The sequence below is a fragment of the Phyllobates terribilis genome, unplaced genomic scaffold (assembly GCF_046119375.1).
Source record: "Phyllobates terribilis strain yellow unplaced genomic scaffold, ASM4611937v1 Scaffold_8__6_contigs__length_399053987, whole genome shotgun sequence".
In the NCBI taxonomy this organism is placed as follows: Eukaryota; Metazoa; Chordata; class Amphibia; order Anura; family Dendrobatidae; genus Phyllobates; species Phyllobates terribilis.
In genome coordinates, this window is record NW_027362768.1 from 139,672,938 (window position 1) to 139,699,237 (window position 26,300).

General features: G+C 40.8%; 1 protein-coding gene across 8 annotated transcripts in view; it reads left to right on the forward strand.

Moving 5' to 3' along the window:
- ASTN1 (astrotactin 1) overlaps window positions 1–26,300 on the forward strand; it is a 651,398-nt gene that overhangs the window by 380,587 nt on the left and 244,511 nt on the right. The gene's annotated exons all lie outside the window — the stretch shown is intronic.

The window sequence follows — 26,300 nt, forward strand, 5'->3', positions numbered from 1 at the left end:
ACTCTGCTACTGTGAGCGGGAGGTTACCGCTCACGTAGCAGAGTGGTAACCATGATAAACAGCGGGTTACTAAGTGCGCGTGCGCCCCTAGTAACCCGCTGTTTATCATGGTTACCAGCCTGATCGCTGGTCCCGCTGGTCACACACAGCGATGTGTGCTGACCAGCGGGAGGGCAAAGACCAAAAAATGGTACAGGACATTCTGCAGCGATCAGCGACCTCACAGCAGGGGCCTGATCGCTGCAAAGTGTCACACATAGCGACATCGCTGGTGAGGTCGCTGTTGCGTTACCAAAACCGTGACTCAGCAGCGATCTCGCTAGCGATTACGCTATGTGAGACGGGGGCTTTACACCACCTATTGTTGGTACATTTTGGTACAATTTGGCACAGGTAGTTTTAAGCCACATCCATTGCCTTCCAAGTCACACCCTCTTTCTCTATGCCACACCCATTTGTGATTGAGGAGCAAAAAGTGTCTAAAACACTTGAAGTTTTGGGACTGACACAAACTTTGGTTATCTTAAAGTCTGCTACTTCAGCGTTTTTAACTCTTTAGTTAGATGTTTAGAGGATGTCTGAAGTACATTTATAAGCATTACATAAGTTTTTACACTTTTATTGACAAATACGTCAAGTTTATGTAAGACTTAATATTTTCACTGATGACCCTTATTTTTCAAGACTTCTGGAATTTGTCTAAGATACTGTTTAGATCCCATTCTTTATTCATGGCAGTGGTCTTCGACAAAATTGTGAGTGAACCCCTCCATGGATGAGAAGCCCCAACACATAAATTGTCTCAGGAGGCTTTACTGTTGGAATGACAGAGGACTCATGGTAGCACTCACCTTTTCTTCTCCAGACAATCATTCTTCCAGATGTCCCAAACTGTCTAAAACGGCTTCATCAGACAAAATAACTTTACCCCAATCCTCTTCAATTCAATCCCTGTACTTCCTGCAGAATCTCAGAATATTTTTCTTGGAGAGAAGTGGCTTACTTGATGTCCTTCTTGGACCAAGCCAGCGTCCAAAAGCCTTTGCCTCACAGTGCATGCAGATGGACTGACACCTGCCTGCTGTCATTCCTGAGCAAGGTCTGCACTGGTGTTGAACCAATCCCATAGCTCAATCCCCTTTATGAGATGGTCCTGACACTTGTGGGACTTTTGTTGGGTACTTTGAAGCCTTCTTTACAGCAATTTTCTTTAAAGTTCCTGATGATCTGATAAATGGTTGATTTATGTGCAATCTTTCAAGCATTAATGTCCTTGCCTGTAAAGTCCTTTTGATGCAAAGCAATGATGGCTGCAGGTGTTTCTCTGGAGGTAACCATGGTTAATATAAAAAGACAATGATTTCAATCACTAGCCCCGTCTTAATGCAACCAGTCTACTCTTAGAATTCAAACAGCATGACAGAGTATTATCAGCTGCCTTGTCCTTGTTAACATTTTCTGTTGTGCTAATGAGAAGATCACTGAAATAATGTAAGCAGATCATTTTGTAGCAGGACTGAAATTCAGTGGAAATTGGTGTTTGCCGATTAAATTCATTTTCAGGCAAGGAATAAATTTGTAATTTTTTTTGCAATTCATCTGATCACTATTCATAATAATCTAGAGTTAGTGCAAACTGCCACTATAAAAATTGAAACACCAAACTTTGTGAAAACCAACATTTGTGTCAGTCTCAAATCTTTTGGCCACAACTATATGCCAAAACATTTGAAAAACGAAGGCATATTTTTCACAAACACATTTTAGCACATTGTCCTCAGTATTGCATTCAAATGTAAATATAAATGTATCCTTATACATTATATTGATAATACATTTTAACAAGTTTTGCTCTGTATTTGGACCCAAAATATTTTCTGTATTATATAAAATTCCAAAATCAGAGAATGCCCCCTCTCATTGGGTCGATCACTGGCTCGGCACCTCTTCTCTAGTGTCAGTGTTTGGCTACAATGGGTACATCAACAGCTCTCTGTAGCTAGTCAGTGAGCTTAGCAGCTCATGCTGTGTAACGTGGCTGAGCCACTGAGTACATTGTTGTTATATACATGTGAATGGAATACCATACATTTGCAATAATTTTAAACATGTAGCATGCTCACTGTGCATCATATTGATTTAATTGTCTGATGTTTTTTATCACAGCTCACTGTATCTTACAAAGACCTCATGTCCACAATTTACAGCTCTATAGAACATCCATAGACTTTCATAACTACCACCGTAGACTTCTGTGGGACCATGCTGTACTCCACACCATATTCCATTTAAAGGATACCCATACTTTTATATGACTTTTTAGAATAAGCTGTTGTCTGTGTGTATATAAAGAAGAACACTATTTTATAATATGTCTTGTATCATGGATTTTTTACCAGTCTTCTCCGTTGCATGTTCTATTTCTAAGTTGCAATTGACACCGAGCTGGTGGGTGAAGACTAGAAGCTATGATGAATCCTATAAACAGCACACACATACAGAGAGCTAGACAGTGGAGAATGCCTGGTTTTCTTTTGTTAGGTAGTACACCGACAGCAGCAGAGGCATGATGGACATTATACTACAGTACTGACCAATGTACCTGTGAATCCAGCACTGAGATAAGCTCACTAGAATCTGATGATCTGTTACTCTGCTACTCCCAGATCTTCTCTAGATACAATTCAATATGATTTGTAGCCTGATAACTCATTGTACTGAGTGCTCATCATTTTTTCTCTGTCTTCCACTCTATACAAAATAATCGGTGGTGTAACTTGATACTTCACTGTCCTGAGTGCTCATAACTTCTCCTCTGCCCTGCATTCTATACAGCATAATAGGAGGTGTAACCTGATAACCTCACTGTGCTAAGTGCTCATCATTTCTTCTCTGCCTTGCACTTTGCACTCTATACAGTACAATATATGATGTAACCTGATACCTCACTGTGCTGAATGCTCATTCTTTCTCCTCTGCCTTGTATTCTATACAGTAAAATAGGTGGTGTAACCTGACACCTCACTGTACTGAGGGCTCATCACTTCTCCTCTGTCCTGCACTCTATACAGTATAATATGTTGTGTAACCTAATACCTCACTGGGCTGAGTGCCCATCACTTCTCATCTGCCCTGCATCCTGTGCAGTATAATAAGTTGTGTAACCTGATACCTCACTGTACTGAATGCTCATCACTTCTCCGCTGCCCTGCATACTGTACAGTATAATAAGTTGTGTAACCTGATACCTCACTGTACTGAGTGCTCATCACTTCTCCTCTACCCTGCACTCTATACAGTATAATAGGTGGTGCAACCTGACACCTCACTGTGCTGAGTGCTCATCACTTCTCCTCTACCCTGCACTCTATACAGTATAATATGTTGTGTAACCTAATACCTCACTGTACTGAATGCTCATCACTTCTCATCTGCCCTGCATACTGTACAGTATAATAAGTTGTGTAACCTGATACCTCACTGTACTGAGTGCTCATCACTTCTCCTCTACCCTGCACTCTATACAGTATAATAGGTGGTGCAACCTGACACCTCACTGTGCTGAGTGCTCATCACTTCTCCTCTACCCTGCACTCTATACAGTATAATATGTTGTGTAACCTAATACCTCACTGTGCTGAGTGCCCATCACTTCTCATCTGCCCTGCATACTGTACAGTATAATAAGTTGTGTAACCTGATACCTCACTGTACTGAGTGCTCATCACTTCTCCTCTGCCCTTCACTCTATACTCTATAATTGGTGGTGTAACCTATGGTATACAGTATAATAGGTGATGAAACCTGACACCTCACTGGGCTGAGTGCTCATCACTTCTCCTCTGTCCTGCACTCTATACAGTATAATATGTTGTGTAACCTGATACCTCTCTGTGCTGAGTGCCCATCACTTCTCATCTGACCTGCATCCTGTACAGTAAAATAAGTTGTGCAACCTGATACCTTACTGTACTGAGTGCTCATCACTTCTCCTCTGTCCTACTCTATAGACAGTACAATAGGTAGTGTAACTTGACACCTCACTGTGCTGAGTGCTTATCACTTCTCTTCTGCCCTGCACTCTATACAGTATAATAGGTGGTGTAACCTGAGAGCTCACTATGCTGAGCACTCATCACTTCTCCTCTGCCCTCCACTCTATAATAGGTTATGTAATCTGACACCTCACTGTGCTGACAGTCCATCTTGTCTTGAGCAAGACGGATTTTAGCAGTTTTTTAGAGTGAATAATACGGAAATTTCAGTTGGCAGGTGAGAGGGGAAGAAGTGGCTCATAAATGGAGAAAGAAGCATATTTCTCTGATAAGCTATGTTACAAAGTTTCTTATATTCACTTGTATAGTTGATTTATGCAAAGTTTGCTGAAATCAGATGGTGCATTACAAAGGAATATTTTCATAATATAGCACCATGGAAAGCCCAATATGGCAGCTCATGGACTGTATTAAGCTCAGTATTAAAGTTCTGTATAGACTTTGTGTACCTACATTCAGTCTCCGTGCATAAGGAATCCATTCTTTATAAGATATAGAAAAAAATTAAAGTCCACATGCATCATCCATGTCCTAGAATACATGGCCTTGTTCCTCATTACAATCATATTCCTCTATATTGGGTGACTATAGACTGTAAAGACACTTTTTCTCGAAGACAGCTCTGACTTATGGTGGGCTATGTTTGCCATGCATTTATTAACTTGTATGTTATTCCTATTGTTCTGCATTCATTCACACCAGCCCTGCTGGGACTCAGGACACAATATCCTTATCTCTACCATATATATGTATGCATAATAGAGCAAATTTCATAGGGAGTCAATTAACCCAGCAATATGTCCTCTGGAGGGAGAGAATATAATAGAAAAATTGTCAATTACCTTATGAGCCATAGAATAATGGAATATCTATGAGAACTATAAGGGTCTGGTATTGGAGAGATTCTAATGTATATGTTACTGGGAAGAATAAAGACCTTGAGTTTCAAGGCAAAATCTTTCCTTCAGTACAAATACCTAGAAAAATACATAATATATGCGGTTGTAAGATATTTCTTGAAGTTTGCTAATCGATAATTGAGGTCTAAATGCACTTGTGGTATAAAAAGGGTATCTTCTTATGTTAGGATCAAAAAGCGGTTTTGGTTACATTGCAATAAAATTGCAACATTTTGCTACAATTTTACAATAATCCTGGCAAAAAAATGGGATTTGAAGGTAAAAATTAACGCAACCTATGTTGATGCTACAAAATAGCCCCTTTGTCTGATATCAGAATATTTAAGACTTATTTTAAGGGTTAGTGCACATGACCGCATTTTCGGTCCAAGTGCTACCTGACAAAACTTCGGATCACACTTGAACCAATGTCTCTCTATGGGACCGTGCACAGACAGAGTCTGTCCAAGGAAAAAAAAACGTAGCATGCATGGTTTGCATCCGGATCGCACTCAGCCATGCAAGTCATTGAGCCCATGAAAAAAATCAGGCCGCACTCGGATGACATCCAAGTCTGGTTCGATTTTCATGGACTGACATATTGGAGAAGATGGAGAAATTTTTTTATTTTCCACCTTCTCTTCGGATCACACTATGATTACACTATGGTCAAATTTGCATAATCAACCGGATTTTCTTGGATGAGAAAAAATACGGTCGTGTGACCCTAGCCTTAGAATAGGTCATCCATATCAGATCAGTAGGGTTACGCCACTGATCAGCTGCTATAAGCTCCAAAGGTGACCAGATGTAAACATATTGAACAAAACTAAAATATAAAGTTTTATTCAATGTGTAGCTGTCGCTGCTGGGTACTGAGGAACAGCTCCTAGTCAGTAGAATAAGAGGTGATCTGCAGTCCTTGGCAGTGACTGCTACTCAGTAAATGGAGCAGTTTAGTGTGTTTACTTTGTAGCTGTAGCTTTTACTAGCTGATCGGCGGGGGTGCTGGGATTCGGACCCCCACTGATCTGATACTGATGACCTATCCTATGGCGAAGTCATTGATATCCTGTGACAGGACAATTTTAAAATTATTAACATGTACAGACTTAAATGTTGTGCTATGTTCTAGAGGTATGTATATATTTATTTTGGTAGAGAGAGGAGAATAAGCCAATGCCAGAAAAAGGATTGAAATCCAACATGTCCAATTCAAAACAAAAGTAGCCAGAATATTCTTAAAGGGAGTCAGTCAGCACAGAATGACTGATCAAACCAAATACAGGCACTGTGCACCCTTGGTGTGGCCAAACATTTAAGTGCACCTTCCCACCTACTTGTTTTTCATTTATCTCTGCCCTTCTCTGCCTCTATAAAGCCAGAGCTGTCAATCATAGAAGAGGGGGTAAGAGATAGAAAACAAGAAAGGTGGGAAGGTGCACCTAAATGTTTGGCCACACCAAGGGTGCACCAAGTGCCTGTACTTGGTTTGAACAATCATTATGTGCCGACAGATTACAAATAGATTTCATTAACTTCCTTTCTTGGTGATTTTAGTGACTTTAATAGGCTATTCTCCAAACAGAAATTTATCCCTAAATAATAGGGTAGGAGATAACATACTGATCACTGGGGGGGGGGTCTGACTGCACGGATCCAAACTATCAGTCCAACAGTGAACAGCAAGCTATAGGTTGGTGATAACTTGATATCTTGTTACAAATCCTATAAGATTTACTCAGGAGAATAAAGAAAGTCACAGTTTGAATTGCACAGGACATTAAGACTCCGTCTGAAGTGATGTGTTCTCCCACCTGTCAGTATTAGTGATATCAGTGACACAAGCTGTTTTACCCTTTTAATGAATAATTAAGGTACAAGAGGGATATCTTTTTTTTTTATTTATAGAAAGCTTCTTATAAATGTTAATCTCTGTCTACAAAATGAATATGTTGACTGGGGCTGTTGAAGAGAGGCTAGAATTATCCCAGCTTGGTGCCCTTTAATTGGTTTGCCTGGTACAATAAAAAAAGCATGTTGGAATTATAGCGTACACGGTGTTTTCAGGACGCAGAACAGACATAACCCACAGTTATAAGATGTATACGACTGGTATATAGTGGGTGAACAAAGCTGCTCAGTGAATAGATTTCCTGTTGTTTAAAAAAAGGAAAGGAAAACTTTAATATTTTTAAAACTCTGAAACTAGATAAAAATGTGTAAATATATATATATATATATCTGTGTGTATATATATATATGTACACACATATATATATATATATATATTTTATGTGTATAAAGTATATACAGAAATAGTTTTTGACCTATAGTTTTTTGAGAAACTAAGAAACGGACCATTTTCTTCTTAGGTATCATGCCTCTTTTTTCATCCTTTTCTAAAAGGAATTTTTCAACAGTTTTTTGCTACCTCATCTGAGAATAGTGTGATGAAGACAAAGAGACCCTGATTCCAATGATGTATCACTTAGTTTACTGGGTGCAGCAGTAGGGACACAATCAGAGTTTTTAGATGCAGCATGTAGCAGAGCTCAGAAAGCTAACCCCACACACACCAGGCTCTCTGTATACATTGTCTATTGACAGTAAGCTGCTTATCAGAGGAGGGGGCGGAGTCGGTCTAGCAGTCATGTGAGCTGTAGTCTTAGCAGAGATCAACTGGTGATAAAACCTTCATTGTAAATAAACAACAAATCACAGCCTGATAAGTGACAGACTACTGGAATCTGTGTTTCAGCCCCTATCTCCTGCTGTCTTCAGATTACATAGAAAAAAACTGCTGACGGATTACCTTTAAATACTGAAGTCGGTAAACTGTCTGAACTTTTTTTTAATTCATTCTCTCTTAACAATGGATCAGCGAAAATCTGATGGAACTCCGAAGTGTAAAGTGTGTCTTCCATTTTTCATCTGTGTCTAGCAGATCACTGTGGACTTTAATGGCCGAGTTTGATCCGAAAAGTGGATGAGAATAGGGCATGCTCTTCGAGGGGTTGTGCAGAAAAGCCTGCAGTCACTCTATATTTTAGCACGTATCTACAGAAGTAATAGTTTCAAGGTGTTAATGTGTATCTAGCTATTACTTCACCCAAAAACTATTTTTGGTTCATATATTACTCTAATATGTCTAAGAATTGTCCAATTCTCATACTTTGTGACTTTCCATCCACTCTTTTTAAGTGGACAGTTCCTCTTCATTAGCATTCTACCACTACTTTCATATATTAAAGTGTGCCGATTGGTTCCCCTTAAAATATGCTCCTTTATTTAACTTTTTGATTTAGCCTATGCAATATATGTACTTTTATTTTAGTGGTTGAATGCACAAACTTCAGGATTTGCCGAAGATTCTGTAGTTTGTTTGCACATTTCAGTTTGTGCTCAATGGGTGAAATACTGATAATGTTGGTGACCGAGTGTAGAAACATTATAATATTTGGAAAAGACATCGCCTGTCCCACATAGTCTGCTCTTAGATCAAGATTAGATTAAAGTTTTACGGTACAATATTTTTCATTATATTGCTTGAAGTAACTTTTTACATTTCTTGCTATTTAATTACTTTAGTGGTGATACAGTCTTCTGTCTCCCACAGCAATATCTCAGCTCACAGAAAGACATACATTTATAGAATCAAACATTGAACGTTTCCGGATTCGCTCCATGTACTGTACTTGTACTCTATTCGTTGCTCAGCTATATATTTATATATTGATAGGCTACATTAAATGATCGTAGAAGGTGAACATTGTTTTCTATTGTAGAACGAGTTCACTGATGTTCGAGGAACTTTCTGAAACAAGTTTTTGTTCTTTGAAGAAAGAACCCAATTTGTTATCCTTTTTTTTTTTTTGGGCTGAACGAACATTTTTAACCCAAATTTTTCTTTTCCGCGCAATGCTTTTTCCTCTCCTTTTTTCCAATAGCCAAAACATTTTTATTTTTGCATCAACATAGACATATGAGGTCTCCTTTTTTCAGGATGAGTTATAGTTTTGAATGACCACATTCACTTTAACATGAAATGTAATAAAAAAGGGGAAACAAATTTCAAATGAGGTGAAAGGATGGAAAAAAAAAACTCAATTAGGGTAGGTCCACATGAGCGTATAACAAAATCGTTCAGTTTCATCCAGAAAATGGGACAAATTTTTTCTAACTTATCAACCGTGTGCAATCCGTTTTTTTTTATAGCAGCAGCTGTTAATCATTTACAAGACTATTTACAGTTTCCAATGAAACTATGATTTCCTATGATTCTCCAATACAATACAATAATTTTTTTCCCATTTTTCTTTTTTCATTTTACTGATTTTAAAACTTTTGAGACCTATAACTTTTATATTTTCTGTCTATGGAGCTTAGTTTACAAACAGCTTTTTAATAGCTTTTTATTGTATGTTTTGCAATCATTGTTGTGACCAAAAAATGACAATTCTTGTGTTTTGTTTTTATTACTTAGCGATGTTTACTGAATGCATTGCTTGTACATTGTATATTTTGAGAGATAAGAGACTTTTATGAATGTGGCTATTTATTTGATGTTTTTGTTCTTGGATTGGGCATAATTATTTTTATTTCTTTTTTATTTAATTTTTTTATTATAAAAATTAAAAATACCCGTTTGAATGTTTTAGTCCCTCTAGAGAACTTGAACCTGCAGTTCTTTAATCACATGTACTAGATATTTCAATACTTTTATATTGGAGTATATATAGAAGTCAATGATCTTCTATGAAGCCCACCCACATAGGAGCACTAAGATGGCTTTGAAGGGGTCCTGGGCTGCCATGGTAATGATACAGCAGCCTACAATTACATTGCAAAGGGAGAGGAGGACACCCAAGCACACATTAGGAATCATTTAGAAACTGATCTGAATAGTTAAACAGCAGCAATGTGAGATAACTCTTGTCACTCCTGTTAAGTCATGACCCTGGTATTGTCGACGGTCCGTTATAATAACCTCGTATAAACCCTTATGTATTTCCCCCTTTAAACCCCCCTGATACCTATGAAATAAAACTATGACACAGATCAATTGGAAATTTTGGGCCACAGCAGCCTTTATTTAAACATACAAATGTGATTTTTAACATAACCATGGTAGGGTCCTTGAAGTTCACAAGATCTGGTGAATACCAATAAATGCAACCAACCATAATTGCTTCCAGCCATTACCCCACTGGCTCGGAAGCACCATAACCCAAAGGGTTCAATTGTACACTTAACTTCGATGAATCCGACAACTCCTTGCCGTAAATCCCACCGAAATTCACCAGATCATAACCATAATTTACCAATTAAGGAATCCATATCCTAATGTATCCCCCATACCAATTTCAAACCGACTTCAAGGACCCCCCAAACTTCACAACGAGGCCATTTGAACACCTCAAATGCCTGAGCACCCCCTTAAATAGACTGCTATGGCCCTTTCTATCCCTTCCTGTAAACCCAATGCCCATAGGTCAATGTCCACAGCATTCAAGTGCTGCTAACAAAAATTCCTCCCCACTCTTCTCCAAATCCAAATGGCGCACTGTAATACCCCCATTCCTGTTAACAAAATTTGACCCCGCCCTGTTCACCTTTATGCGTGCCTTATTTATCTTATCCACTGACCGGGAGTTCCTCCAACACTTACAAGGGACAATTTCGGACCAAACCTTAGCCATGCCTGAAAATGCAGTTCATAGGCGCAACAAATCATGTTTGATTTCTTTTACTAACTCCCTGAATGGACGAACACCGAGGTCATTGCCAATCACATATAAGACCAAAATATTGGGTGCCCTATCTAAACGAGTGCTGTGATGCACCTCCTGTAACACCTTACTCCAACCCATGCCCCTAAAGGCCAGCCACCTGATCACCGCTGTGTCTCTGGAAAAGCCGAGCTGTTTACCCTCTCGCCTCACGTCAGCACTCAGTGCTCCCCTGTGGTCATAAGCTATGACCCATTATCCAAATCAATAAAGGATCATAACCTGGAACCAAACACAAACAGTGATAACAACAAAACTCCCCTTTTTTATATATATATATATATATATATATATATTATTATAACTTTGATATATGCTTCAACATCTATCCAATTGACCCATCCGATCCCTAGCGTTCAACTCCATCCCAATCCTAGTGAGGAAACTTTCAACTAAACCTTGAGGCCTGAAATAAACCTGATACCGCTTAGACTCCCAACGCCCAATCCGCTGTATCGCTTCTGCACTCAGACCGCCCACTGAAGCTTCCCTCGCTGCCCCGATTCAAAATGAATGGAATGCGAAACACTGAAATAAATTGATATTTTGACAGGAAGGACCCATTTGTATGACATAGTAATGGAAGAACCCGACTGGGCCTCAAAGCCATAAATAGGTGCAAACAACATAATAGGCACATTTCCGATCCGGGCACCACTCCCAACACTACACACTTATCCTTTCTATTCCGATCCATTTTTGACTTTCAGATCCAGAATTCCAAACCCCGCGATGAGGTCACAACATCCGCTTCAAAAATTCCCCCACCCGTTTTTTGGTTGAGGGATACGATCTCACCCACCCTCAATGCGCCGAAGACGCAAGTGAGAAGGCCACCCGAAAGAGACAGGTCTCATACTCCAAATTACAAATAGAACTCAAGACCTCCCCCAATTGTTCTAAAACTCCTAACGAAACCGGACGTCTATTATCCTTGTGCCCCCTCCCTCTGTGAAAACCCTTTAATGCTTGCTTAATTAAAAAACATTTAGTCAGATCTTTCAACCCGCGCATTTTGAAACCAAAAGCTAAGGCTGCAATGACCCGAGAAATATCTAACCCTCAGATGCCCCTTGACTTAACCACATTAACAGCTCACCCACCCAATCATCATTCTGCAAACTCACACCCAACTGTGCTAACCGATCCTCCCACAAACACCATACCGACTGATATGCCGCCCAAGTGCCAGACGGAATATAGACAGAAGAAAACAAACGATCATAAAGCCTATAACTTTATATATAAAATATCAAAATTTTATTAGAAATCATACAAAAAACAGACATAGGGGTAGGGTATAGAGTATAGCCACTGTGAACCAGATACAACCAGCTACACGCAGTACAGCATAGCAATCATATTATGTTAAATAGATATTCACAAATTTGTGCCAAAAATTCAAAATATTATATTCCAATATTTTAATGCCAAGTGCCAGCCGTCAGAGAAGACCTGATCAAAGACTCCACGGCTCGGAGACCACGTCCCAAAGTTCCGCCGGGCACTCCAGCCCCTTGTTCTCCGCCTCCGGTGCCAACAGCCGAAAATGCTCCCACTGAAAACAAGAAAGTAATCAGCAATTGAGTTCTTCAGGCCTGGCACGTGAGACGCCGTAACATGAGCATTTATGGTAAGACAGCTCAGCACCAGCTGCCGAAGTACCCGAATCATTGGGGGGGGGGGGGTGATGCAGTAATACCATTGATAGCACAAGCTACCCTCATGTTATCACAATTCAAACGCCCCCTCCTGTTCGGCAATTCCTGCCTCCATAACTGAACTGCCACTAAAATGGGAAACATTTCAAGCAAAGCAATATTTTTAATTAACCTGATCTAAACCATTCCTCCGGCCATTTGCCTGCGCACCACTGACCTTTTAAATAAGCCCCAAAACCGAGACCCCCTGCAACATCGGTAAGCAAATCTAACTCGCAACTGTCCACAACTTCTTCCTTGAGCAGGGATCTGCCGTTGTATTGTTCTAGAAAATTCCCCCACACCACTAAATCGGCTTTGTGCTCAGAAGATAAACGCATGTAATGATGAGGGGATCACTCACCTGAAGTGGCGCTCGCCAAGCTTCTAGAAAAAACCCTTCCCATAGAGATGATACGGCATACGAAATTAAGCTTTCCGACAAGCAACTGCACTTCTCTCCATGTTAATTTTTTAACTCGTTTTGCCCTGGCTACCTCCTGCTTCAAATCTGCCAACTTCTCTTCCGGAAGTTGAAATTCCCACTTCAAGGAATTGATAACGATACCTAAAAAACGAATGGTCGTACATGGGCCCTCAGTCTTGCCTGGCGCTAACGGAACCCCGAAATGCTCACCTATCCATTGAATGGTCCTAAGAATCGTTTCGCAGCAAAGGGATTCCTTTGGACCAACACATAAAAAATCATCCAGGTAGTGAATGATTGAATCAAGGCCTGAAACATCCCGAACCATCCATTCAAGGAAAGAAATGAATGCCTCAAAATGCGTGCATGCCAAGGAGCAGCCCATGGGTAAACATCTATCAAGGAACAGCCCATGGGTAAACATCTATCAACAAAATATTCCCCCTCCCAGTAACAGCCCAGTAACCTAACACTGTCTTGATGGACCGGCAATAAACAAAATGCTGATTCAACATCATTTTTGCCATCAATGCCCTCCTGTCACACTGCCTGACCCAGCACGCTGCCTCGTCGAAGGAAGTGTAAACAACTGAACAAAGCTAAGCATCAATCCCATCATTAACAGACATCCCCCGAGGATAAGACAGATGGTGAATGAGCCAGAACTTATTGATCTCTTTCTTGGGAACAATTTCCAAAGGAGAGATCACAAGATCACTAAAGGGCGGTTCTTTAAATGGTCCTGACATATGGCCCAAAGCCACCTCCTTGCCCAACTTCTCTGAAACCACCCCACCCTATACTGATCAGCAGATTTTAAATTCTTAAAGATGCAAGGGATTTTGAATGGGGGAGCTGGAATTTTAAAACCTTCTTCAAATCCCGACACTAACAACGCAGTCTTTTCCCTATCCGGATACCTATCTAGGTAGGGGCTCATCGTGGTAAGCATCACCGGAGTCTCCCCTTGTGAATCACCAGTGGCTGACTTTGATTTATTCTTTTTGAATCATCTGATAGCTCCGTGTGAGGACACGCTGCAATGTGAGCACAAATGCTTGAATTTACAGTATGACTCTAACCTACACTGGCTCTCGTTAAATTGCCAGCATTTACCTGGCTTTTTCATCCCCTACTGTCCTGATTGGCCTCCGATCCCTTGCGTTCCTGACTGATTGACGGACTGGCCGAATCTAGTGGGAGCCATCACCCTCAACCACAGGTCGATGTCCTTCTGGTCCCAGTGTACAGTAGGACGAATAGCCTTATGTTGATGAAATTGCTCATCATAGCGGAGCCATGCTTGTCCCCCATAAATCCTATGGGCCTCCCCGATGGAGTCCATATAGCAAAATAGGGGTGAGCAGTTCTCTGGGGCTTTTTCACCTATAATGCTGGCCTAAATGGCAAAAGCCTGCAGGCAGTTAACGAACGTTTAATGAATCAAGCACCATCTGAGCTTCTCCTCATCCTCCTTCTTACTGTCATCTTTTTTACATTTGTCTAAATTTAATTTTTCCAATGGTAACAGGGAAAAAAGTTCGGGAAGCGCTGCCCGGGACCAACATTGTAGCTGGGGAATTCCTGTGGGGGCTTCCTATATGGACCAATAATAAATTGCTGCCTGTTTGGTGGCCATCACTGGGCATCCTGTTGTCAAGGGGCGAGGAAGAGGCAGGCCGCCCGACCGGAGCCTCTCCATGGTGGCCGTGACGTCGCGGTTCCCAGAAGCCTCGACGCACACAGACCCTGCCCTTGTCCTAGGCTGAGGCCTGGTAACAGCCGCTGGACTCGGCCCTGCAGTCGGATTCCTCCCAGGCCAGTGCCGGTTTATATGCCTGTTCCTCAGCCCTGAAGGGGCTCCTGCGCCGGCGCTGAGTCCAGGGAGCCAATTCGGGCGACAACCTCATGGGAGGCCGTGACCTGCGGGAACGGTGCTCGGGCTGCTATGACGCCTCAGCCGTTCCCGCTCCCCCCCGATGATGCCCGCAACCTGCTCCTCCACCCAGGCGGAAGGGTGGGATACACGCAGTGGGAGCACGCAGGCTCTCCAAAAGTTGAGCCACGGAGGCCATCTCGGGTGAGTCCAGGAGTGTGTGTGCAGGGGACTGAACGTATCCCCTGCGAGCGGAAAAGTGCCGGACCCCTCCCCCTAATGACCATATATATAACCCCAATACAATGCCCACCCTTTTTAATTCGGACCACCCACTCCCTCCAACCCATTGTCATGTCGGCCTCCGCCCACGCCAGGGTGGGGGTCAGCTGAGCTCTGGCCTTTCCTGGTGAAACCTTTTCGTTCACTCTTTTTGATAAGTTTTTCTTAATCAGCATTTTGCCAGCACTATATGTGCTGACATTTGCTTTTGCTCCCTTACTTCTACCTTGAACTGAAAAATCACTTGCCTGTTATGCCTACATACAGTTTCACAGTAGGAGAGCAAGAGGCAAAAGTCTTCCTCCATGGAAGACGTAGATCACCCATTCACTACACAGATACACAAGATGCACCATTGATTTTAACAGACACCATGTAATACTTTATTTCTCCAGTGGTGGCATTGCATGAAAATTGCACATCAAGCTTTCCTTTTCTTTTGTTTTTCTCATAAAAAATATTCATAAAAATGCAAGGAAAGTAAAGTGAAAGTTGCATGGATGGTGAGTATTTTGTATGGTGATGAACTCTTGGTGGGGCACAGATGTGTACCTTCTACAGCCCCTCTCTCTCTTCAAATCAATGGTGCTGATTCTTTACATCATGAGTCAACTACAGCCATAGAAGCCTTGACTGCTACAGTTGAGAAAAAGGATTTGTGCAGTTCTAGTTCACTAGTTCAGGGTTCAGTTCGGTCCTCCATGGCAGCTTCTGTGGCCGGCATCCTCAACCTGGCATCCTGATCACCTCTGGTGACTTATGTCGCTCCATAACACGTGTCGTGATGTCACTTGTCACTTGTAAACACCAGAGGCCCACAGGATGCCAGGTTGAGGATGCCGGCCACAGAAGAGAAGAGTGTCCTGGTTCGGCTGTAAAGGAGTCCTGGATTGGATATTGGACCAGGGCAGAAAAAATATTGTATGCAAAGAAGAAAAGATCCAACTTCTGGTGTGAAAATTCGTAAAAAAGTATAAACTTTATTTAAATGATTAAAAATATATGAAGGCAACACTGTGGCATACCAGGTATGGATGTGACTGGGGATATGGGGAACAACGCGTTTCGAATACTTTGTGTGTTCTTAGTCTTGTTTTTATGGGTGCCGCAACATTGCATTAAAATGCAATAAAAGGCAATCAAAACATCGTATCTACCACAAAATGGTATCAGTAAAATGTCAGCTCAGGGCTCAAAAATAAGCACTCACCTAGCCCCATATCCTGAAAAATGAGAGCATTTTGGATCTCAGAAAATGGCAACAAAAGCAAAAACTATTTTTTGACAAATTTCTGAATTTTTTTTCACCACTTAAATAAGAAAAACAAACTAAACATGTTTGGTATCTGTGTACTCGTTCTGACCTGAAGAATCATATTTACCAGGTCAGTTTTGTCATATATTGAGCATGGTAAATTAAGAAACAAAAAAAATTGTAGAATTGCAATTTTTGTGCAATTTCACCGCACTTGGAATTTGTTTCCCGTTTTCCAGTACAGTATGAGGCAGAATTAATGGTGTCATTCAAAAGTAAATCTTGTTCTGCAAAAAACAAGCTCTCATACTGCTATATGGCTGGAAAAATAAAGTTATGGCTTTTGGAAGAAGGGAAGGAAAAAACAAAAAACAAAAAATGGAAAATCGCATGGGGATGAAGGCGATAAAGGCTCCTTTACACAGTTACAAAAGTTTGTATACTTCAAAATAATAATAAAAATTCCATTAAATACGGAAGTGGTGTATTTCTATCTATTCCTCATACTAAGTATCCACATGCAAGCAGGAGGTCAACACAGGTAATAAAAGCAAGCTCTAAGCCTAGTCAAATGCACTTTAATATTTTATTTGTGCATTATGAACCAGCGCATGAAAAATCCGACAAAACACGCTAGAGCTAGTTTGATGTTTTTTCTGAATAGCAACAAACCATTCAGCACAGATGTGGAAACTGGAGCTGAATCCTAAAACGTAATTTGCTACGAATTCTACAAGTCAAGCCCCAAGACTTTGCTTTCTTCTGTCTTTGCTCAACAGGGGGTAGCTGTGCTCTGAGTGGACTTGTTGTTCCTAAGGGGTATTTTTATCATTAAATTTAGAAATCCTCCAAATGTGCTCTGCATTATTTTTTATCTTTTTCTTTACTAAGATCCAAATCTGGAAAAATGGCATCAATTATTTGGACTGTAGAATAAATACCTGGAGATTTGCTGTTAACTTTCATCATTTTTTTTCAATGTTTTATCTCTGCTTTTTAAATACCCGATTTTTTTTAATTTCTATCTGTAAAGAGATGGACATATTGCCCACGTTCCCCCTTGAAGAAACAAGTATATTGTTGTAAGGTGAAAAGTGATATGCGTTGATGATGTTTATATGTGTAGTGATCTGTGTTGTTGCTGATGAGACTGTGTTCTGCCCAGCAACAGGTAGTTGATAAGGACAGCAAGAGTTAATGGTTGGAACTAGCCCAGAGAGGAAGGGGCTAGGCTGAAGGGAGAGTGACAGTTTCCTGGTAGTGAGTCAGATAGGGTCCAGAGTGCATAGAGAAAAGCTAAGGTCCAATGTGAGCAGTGCCACATTCTTGGGTGTTCCTAAAACGAGAGGGGACCGGGAAAAAGAGATAGCATGATCTGGAGCAGTAAAGAGGAAGAGTGACTGAGATAAAGAGTGATTCTCCAGAGAAAGGTGCTGGGAGAGGAAAGTGAGAGAAAGTAACGGGCATAGACAGAACTGAGTACGCAAGACGAATAGAGTGCCCCGGGTGGGAGTTGAAGAGCGTCAGGGTTAGAGAAGATGAGTACTGTCCATAACTGGCACCATAGCTCCCCTAGGGGGAAAGAAGACGCCGAACCACAGGTTGAGTAAAGGGTTCTGGCTAGCTGAACAGTAGTGTCGAGCTGGGTTGTGGTGAAGTAGTGAGGAACAGTGAAGACAGAGGACTAGTAAAGAGAGAGAAAAGAAAGGGACTGAATTTCTGTGAGGAAATGTTACGCATTATCAAGGAAACGTTTGAGAAGATATGTACCCGCTATCTAATAATAATAATAATTTTATTATCTACTGTATAACCAGCAACATCAGTTACATGCGGCCTCCACAGGCGTAGAGCCGACAAAGAACAAAACCACACACTCAGCCAGGTAATGTGCCGGGGCGCAAGACATGAGCACCTCATCCATGGCTACCGCTCTGCGCCACGTTACACATTGACATAAGAACTTGCTTTTGCAAATAGAGTTGTATTTTAAGATTAAACCATTTTTGGATACATATCATTGATGGTATCATTTTACCAATTTGTTTGAGGAGACGGGATATGAGTTTTTTTTTTTAATGGCTTTCATTTTACAGTTCCGATGACTTTTTAACAACTTTTTATTGTGACTTTTTGGAGGATGAATTAACAAAAACCTTTAAATATTTGGCAATATATTTTTTTACACTATACACCACGTGCTGAATTATTAGGCAAATGAGTGTTTTGATCACGAGATACTTTTTATACATGTTGTCCTACTCCAAGCTGCATAGGCTTGCGAGCCAACTACCAATTAAGTAAATCTGGTGATGTGCATCTCTGTAATGAGGAGGGGTGTTGACTAATGACATCAACACCCTATATAAGGTGCGCTTAATTATTAGGCTACTTCCTTTCCTTTGGCAAAATGGGTCATAAGAGAGATTTGACCGGCTCTGAAAAGTCCAAATATTGTGAGATGTCTTACAGAGGGATGCAGCAGTCTTGAAATTTCAAAACAATCAATCGTTTCATGGCAAATAGCCAACAGGGTCGCAAGAAGCGTGTTGGCCAAAAAAGGCGCAAAATAACTGCCCATGAATTGAGGAAAATCAAGTGTGAAGCCGCCAAGATGCCATTCGCCACCAGTTTTGCCATATTTTAGAGCTGCAAAGTTACTGGAGTATCAAAAAGCACAAGGTGTGCGATACTCAGGGACATGGCCAAGGTAAGGAAGGCTGAAAAACAACCACCTTTGAACAAGAAACATAAGATAAAATGTCAAGAATGGGCCAAGAAATATCTTAAGACTGATTTTTCAAAGGTTTTATGGACTGATGAAATGAGCGTGACTCTTCATGGGCCAGATGGATGGGCCAGAGGCTGGATCAATAAAGGGCAGAGAGCTCCACTCCGACTCAGACGCCAGCAAGGTGGAGGTGGGGTACTGGTATGGGCTGGTATCATCAAAGATGAACTTGTGGGAACTTTTCGGGTTGAGGGTGGAGTGAAGCTCAACTCCCAGACCTACTGCCAGTTTCTGGAAGAAAACTTCTTCAAGCAGTGGTACAGGAATAAGTTGGTATCGTTCAAGAAAAACCTGATTTTCATGCAGGACAATGCTCCACCACATGCATCCAATTACTCCACAGTGTGGCTGGCCAGTAAAGGTCTAAAAGAAGAAAAAATAATGACATGGCCCTCTTGTTCACCTGATCTGAACCCCATAGAGAACCTGTGGTCCATCATAAAATGTGAGATCTACAGGGAGGGAAAGCAGTACACCTCTCGGAGCAGTGTCTGGGAGGCTGTGGTGGCTGCTGCATGCAATGTTGATCGAAAACAGATCAAGCAACTGACAGAATCTATGGATGGAAGACTGTTGAGTGTCATCATAAAGAAAGGTGGCTATATTGATCACTAATTTTTGGGGTTTTTGTTTTTGCATGTCAGAAATGTTTATTTCTAAATTTTGTGCACTGATATTGGTTTAACTGGTGAAAATAAACAAGTGAGATGGGATTATATTTGGTTTTTATTAAGTTGCCTAATAATTCTGCACAGTAATAGTTACCTGCACAAACAGATAGCCTCCTAAGATAGCCAAATCTAAAAAAAAAAAACACTCCAACTTCCAAAAATATTAAGCTTGGATATTTATGAGTCTTTTCGGTTGATTGAGAACATAGTTGTTGATCAATAATAAAAATAATCCTCTAAAATACAACTTGCCTAATAATTCTTCACACAGTGTAATCACGCAAAATATATAGTGAAATTGTTTTATTGATTGTTTTAACCTTATAGATATGGTGATACCAATTATATACGTTTTTTTTCTTTTTTAAGAAATATACATTTTTTATTGGGAAAGGTTGATTTTTTTCAATTTTCTAAACACTAAAGACTATTTTTTCAAAGTGCGGATAGAGGCCTTGAATATGTACTCCTTACATTGCAATACTGTATTATCCACTGCATTGTACTGCATTAGGTTTTCTACTTTGAGTCAACGGTCAGCAACAAAGAGGTTAAACAGCTAATATTGGAGTTGCTTCTAATAAAACCATTGTCACCCACAAATGACGGCACAAAGATTCTCATCCCCTCGGCATTTTTGCAGTGTTATACTACAGTGGCTCGCGGAAACTGCATAGTTTTGGCAATGTGCCAATGTACATCATGGGCGGGTAGAGATTAAAAAGGTATTTTTGCTTTGGTCGGTCTTTTTTTGGAATAGTCTGCCAACAATAAGATGATCCAACGTGCTCTAACAGATCATATGTAATCTCTGAGATGGAACCCAGCAACAAGTGATCAATCCCATCTTAAGGAAGATTAAGCATTAGAGAATTTCCATTAAAATCAATGAGCTGTTCATATAAATCAGGGACTGATGAGTCCTCCCAGAAAAGGTGCGCTTTGTAGCTGCTCTCTGCACTGTCTCCTAGTTGAGGTTCCCAAGCCGAATTGTGGTTACTCTTGGATTGATTCTAAGAAACATAGTCCCTGACATCATAAATTGCATATAATGTACAGGGTTTATTGAGGCTTTGTCTTTTAAAGAGGCACTCCTCCTCCTCCTCCTCCTCCCATCAAAGTTTTAATACTTCTAATATATTGCAGTCATCATATTAAATAGCATTGTGTACTTACAATTGCTCCTTTTGTCTTTCTACCCAGCTAATTCTTCTCTTTTCTCTGCTCTATGTAGAAACAGGAAGTTTCTTGTCCCTGCATTTATCATCCCCCTCTTCAACTCCTGACAGAGCTGCTCCCTCCTCTCTCCTACCAGGGACTTTTGCAGAGATGACTCATGCAGGGAAAATTGACCTCCTGTTTGTACATAGAGCTTAGAAGGATTCAGCTAGTCGGTTGTTAATCATGTGATGCCATAGACCTAATGGGAAAGAGAAGAATTAACTGGGTAGAAAGGCAAAATGAGCAATTGTAAGTACACAGCGCTATATAATATGATGCCTGCAATATATTAAGAGGATAAAAACTTTGTTGGGAGGAGGAGTTTTTTTTTAAAATTTTAATCTAGTTGTCCAGGCTTATGACATTGACAATCAACTCTTAGGCTAGAGTCACACCAACGTATATTGTTTCATCCGAGAGATCAGAGTTTGATCAGAGTGTGATTATAGTGTGAACCGATTCTCTCGGATGAGGAGAAGATGGAAAAGAAAAATTCTCCATCTTCTCCATTGTGTCAGTCCGGTCCACAGACTCATTGACTTTTATGGCCGAGTGTGATCCAATAATCGGATCCAACTCGGGTATGCATAGAATAACGTTGGTCCTATGTTTTGTTGGATTGCACTCAGACCGAAAATATGATCATCTGCAGCAGCCCTAAGGATAAGACATCAATATCAGAGCAGTGAGGGTCCAACAACCTGACCTTGCAGCTGAAAACAGTTGATTAATGGTGGTGCGAAGTGTCGTGTCGGACATCCACCAATCTGATAGTGATGACTTAAGTCATCAATATCATAAGTTTGGAAAACTTCTTTAAATAGGAGTGAAGTAGAAGAGTAAAAGTCTTTGGATCAAGTTGGGGTCTCTATCGCTATGTTATATTAATCCGGGAAAACTGAATGTCACCTACAGTCAGAATTGTTAGTTTTATATTAAGTTTTGCGGTACATAGTTTTTCTCTCCCTTTTGCATGCCTCATATATCAATTGGCAATAAGCAGCATCATTAGCTTTTTAAATGTAAATGAATCAATTGTGTAAGGGTAATACTATCCCTACGCCACACAGCTATATCTTATTATAAAAGGGTTATTAACCTTCCATCACCAAACACTTATATTTAAGTGCTGTAATTGATGAGTAAAGCATTGCTGTTCTCAGCATTGGGACGAGAGCAGTTTTGGATCTAGTCCTCAAATTTCAAGTAGTTTTGCAGCAAATGAAAAATAAAAGGGACTTGAATTCTACATTTTTTATTGATGAACTGCAGTTATAAACTAATCATTGCATAGTAACTTTCTGACATAGGCACATTAATTAAAGGGAATCTGTCACCAGGATTTTGCTACCCCATCTGAGAGCAGCATGTGTCACTTATGTGGCTGCACACTGTAGTCTTGATAAAATCCCTGTTTTTATGAAGATCTACCAGTTGACTAGATTCAGAACTCTTTCTAACCCCATTCACATCACTGATTGGTAACTTTCTGCCTATGCACAGTGTACACAGAAAGCTCATGAATATGGAAGACTAAATGGCAGCAGGTTTACTAGTTCTCTAGTGATAAACTCTTGCTGATAAAACAGTGATTTTATCAAAACTGCGGCAAGCAGCCCAGTAAGTGACACATTGCTGGAATCAGGGTCTCTCTCTATATTATGCTGCTCTCCGATTAAGTGGCAAAAATCTAATGACAGATTCCCTTTAATAGTTAGCAATAAGTGGATACATTTCACCAGGGCTATATTGACAAACGATTCGCTTTTACTGCATTTTACGAAATGCATGTAAAAACTGCACATTCGCCTTATAATCATCTCATTCTCAGAGATCGATTGGTGGACTGTGCCTTATAATTATTTTGCCCTCGCTGTGACTGATATCAGCGCTCTATGCACGGACCTCCTGAGGAGCTTGTGATGGGCTTGTGTTTATGAACAGCAGCCAATCAGAGTAATAGGAGGAGGAGAGAGCAGCTGCCTGAACCAATGATGAGACAGAGGGCGTGTCTCAGACTACTTCACACTCCCTTTAGGCAAAGTAGCTGAACTGTAGTCACAGATCATTGATCTTCACTTGTAAATCTGGGCTGAATAGCAGCCAAGTAGCAAAAATGAAAATAAACAGGCAAACACTATCTATAGGTACTGACTTATCTATCGTATTTGAACATCTGCTCTAATTCTAGACCTCTAGTGATAATCTTCTGCTCATAGAACAGTAATTTTATCAAAACTACAGCAAGCGGTCCGGTAAGTGATACATCGCTGGAATCAGGGTCTTTGCCTCTACATCATGCTGCTCTTTGGTGGGGTAGCAAAAACCTGGTAATGGATTCCCTTTACAGATACCCATCCACCTTCATTAGCTGTGAACTAACTGCTCTTCAAGCTGACAGCTTTTCCTCTCAACCCTCCATAAACCTGAACTCTTGGTTTCGCCTAGCTGGGTTGCATATTCAGAGGAGAGAGGGAAGCTTTTGGCTGCACCTTATCTTCCTTGGGAACAGAGGATTGGACATTGCAATTCAACATGACCAATCCTTATATCCCATAACATCATCTGTTGGGGTACAGCTGGGAATCCCCTATACATATCAGATGCTGTAATGTGTATATACACCTATAGAGATGCAACACTAAAGCTAGTCATGCATATCAGATGGCTGTCAGCCCAACCATTCGGCCGGCAGCCATCTCAGACGACCTTCCCATACAAAGGAGCGTTCGCTTGGCCGATCATTCCTGTGTTCTCTATGAGAGAGCCGCCAACTGATACATTGGTTGGCGTCTTATCTCCGGTAGAACAATGTGATTGGCTGTCTGAAATCGGACATATCCGATTGACATCTCTCCTGATCAGTCGGACAGCTCCCCCATACACATTAGACCAGTGTTCCCCAACTCCAGTCCTCAAGGCCCACCAAAACGTCATGTTTTCAGGATTCCCTTAGTATTGCCAAGGTTATAATTGCATCACCTGAACAGGCAATAATCCCATCACCTGGGCAATACTAAGGAAATCCTGGGAACATGACCTGTTGGTGGCTCTTGAGGACCGGAGTTGGGGAACTTTGCATTAGACAGTCAGATGAACCTGTCGATATTGGCGGGTTAAGCCGACATTAGTCTGATATATGGCCAATGCCATATGTCTTATGGATAGCTATCAGCTGACAAGTGTGCACTAGTTCTGAGTGGAGTGGTGTCTAGTGAAACAGATGAAAGCCATCTACCCAAGCCTCATCTTCCTATATATAGTGGTTATGTCATCATGACTTCAGCGCACTTGACTGCTGCAGCCAATCACTGAGTTCAGCAGCTAAATTGGTGTACGTCGACTTCATCAATATGTTTAGTGATTGGCTGCAGGGGTCACATACATGCAGTTGTGATGTCATTGCTGCAACCTTCCAATACCCTTTAAGACATTGCACATGGAGGGAAGCATCATTATTATAAGGCAAAGCAATACAGCTGAAAGTTATTTATATAGATGTAATAAAATATTCCTCTAATATTTTTTCTGGCTGCACTATTTTTGTTGAAATTGCACTTTGAAGGATTTTTATTTTCTTTATTGCTTTTGGATGCAGTACAATATGCTCATTAGTATAAAATGCATAAAAGCAATCAGTTTTGTTATTTTAGGACAAAGGAATTAACTTTCTATAATAAATAAAAACAAAGAGGAAGATAAAAAAAGAGAATGTAAAAGTTGTAGAAGGGTATGTCAGATTCATGCAAATTGATCTAAAAAGATAAGCCTTTTTATAAACGTAGAAAATGTTAAATATAATACAATAATGAATAGTTACAGGAAAAGCAATTAGGTGATAAGAGAAGACTTTTTTTCTAATTAGTTCTAATAGCTATGAAATGTTCAGCACACAAGTTTTGGCACCTACAGTTAAATTAGGAGTGTAATAATTGCAGGAACTATTCTTTTCATGATTCTATCATTAACACATTATTATATTATCAGTCTTTTCCTGTAGCATATATAACACCTAATTTATAGACTATATCCAGTTCAGGTGCTAATAATGGTAAAAATCATTTTGCACATTGTCCAAATTGGTGTCCAAGAATATGGAACATAAAACAGGTTATGGTGCAGATGACGCTGACACCTTATATCTTCTTTCTATAAAACTAACTATATTTTAATGGTTCCAATTCTTACATTGTGAATTAATATACGGTATATATATGGCATGTTATTGTTACATTGCTACAATACTGTATTTCACTTTTCGGAGAGGCAGGATTGGAAACTTAACGTTTTATTTTTTCCGGTCAGCTTATCAAAAAATCATGGACAGACAATATTTTTTACGGACACATTGGTAAACTGTAATAAATCATTATGATTATGAGTGATCCATGTCTACAGCCCATAATTCTGATATGTAGACATGAGGTGCATATACTGTAAACTGTAAAATGATGATAATTACAGTCAGAATAATCTGGATACATTTCTTCAGCTGGAAAAATAATCACGGACGCCTTAAAAAAAATTTACGGCATAGAAATTAGTGCCCTATTTTTAGAGACTGTCTTGGAATTTCTGAACGATTGTCAACCCTACATGGAAGTGATGGGGTGAATGCACACAAGCAGCAGAGTAGTCGCTCCCTCCAGCACTGCAGCCTCTCTTTCCTTCCTTCCAGCACTGCAGCCTCTCTTTCCTTCCTTCCAGCACTGCAGCCTTCCTTTCCTTCCTCCAGCGCTGCAGCCTCCCTTTCTTCCCCCAGCACTGCAGCCTCCCTTTCCTTGCTTCAGCACTGCAGCCTCTCTTTGCTTCCTCTGGCGCTGCAGCCTATCTTTCCTTCCTCCGGCGCTGCAGCCTCTCTTTCCTTCCTCTGGCGCTGCAGCCTCTCTTTCCTTCCTCCAGTGCTGCAGCCTCCTTTTTCTCCCTCCAGCACTGCAGCCTCCCTTTCCTTCCTCCAGCACTGCAGCCTCCTTTTCCTTCCTCCAGCGCTTCAGTCTCTTTTTCCTTCCTCCAGTGCTGCAGCCTCCCTTTCTTTTCTCCTGCGCTGCAGTCTCTCTTTCCTTCCGAAAGCACTGCAGCCTCCCTTTCTTCCTTCCTCCAGCACTGCAGCCTCCCTTTCCTCCCTCTAGCACTGCAGACTCCCTTTCCCCCCCCCAGCACTGCAGCCTCTCTTTCCTTCCTCCAACACTGCAGCCTCCCTTTCCTTCCTCCAGTGCTGCAGCCTCCCTTTTCTCCCTCCAGCATTACAGACTCCCTTTCCTTGCTCCAGCACTGCAGCCTCTCTTTCCTTCCTCTGGTGCTGCATCCTCTCTTTCCTTTCTCCAGCACTGC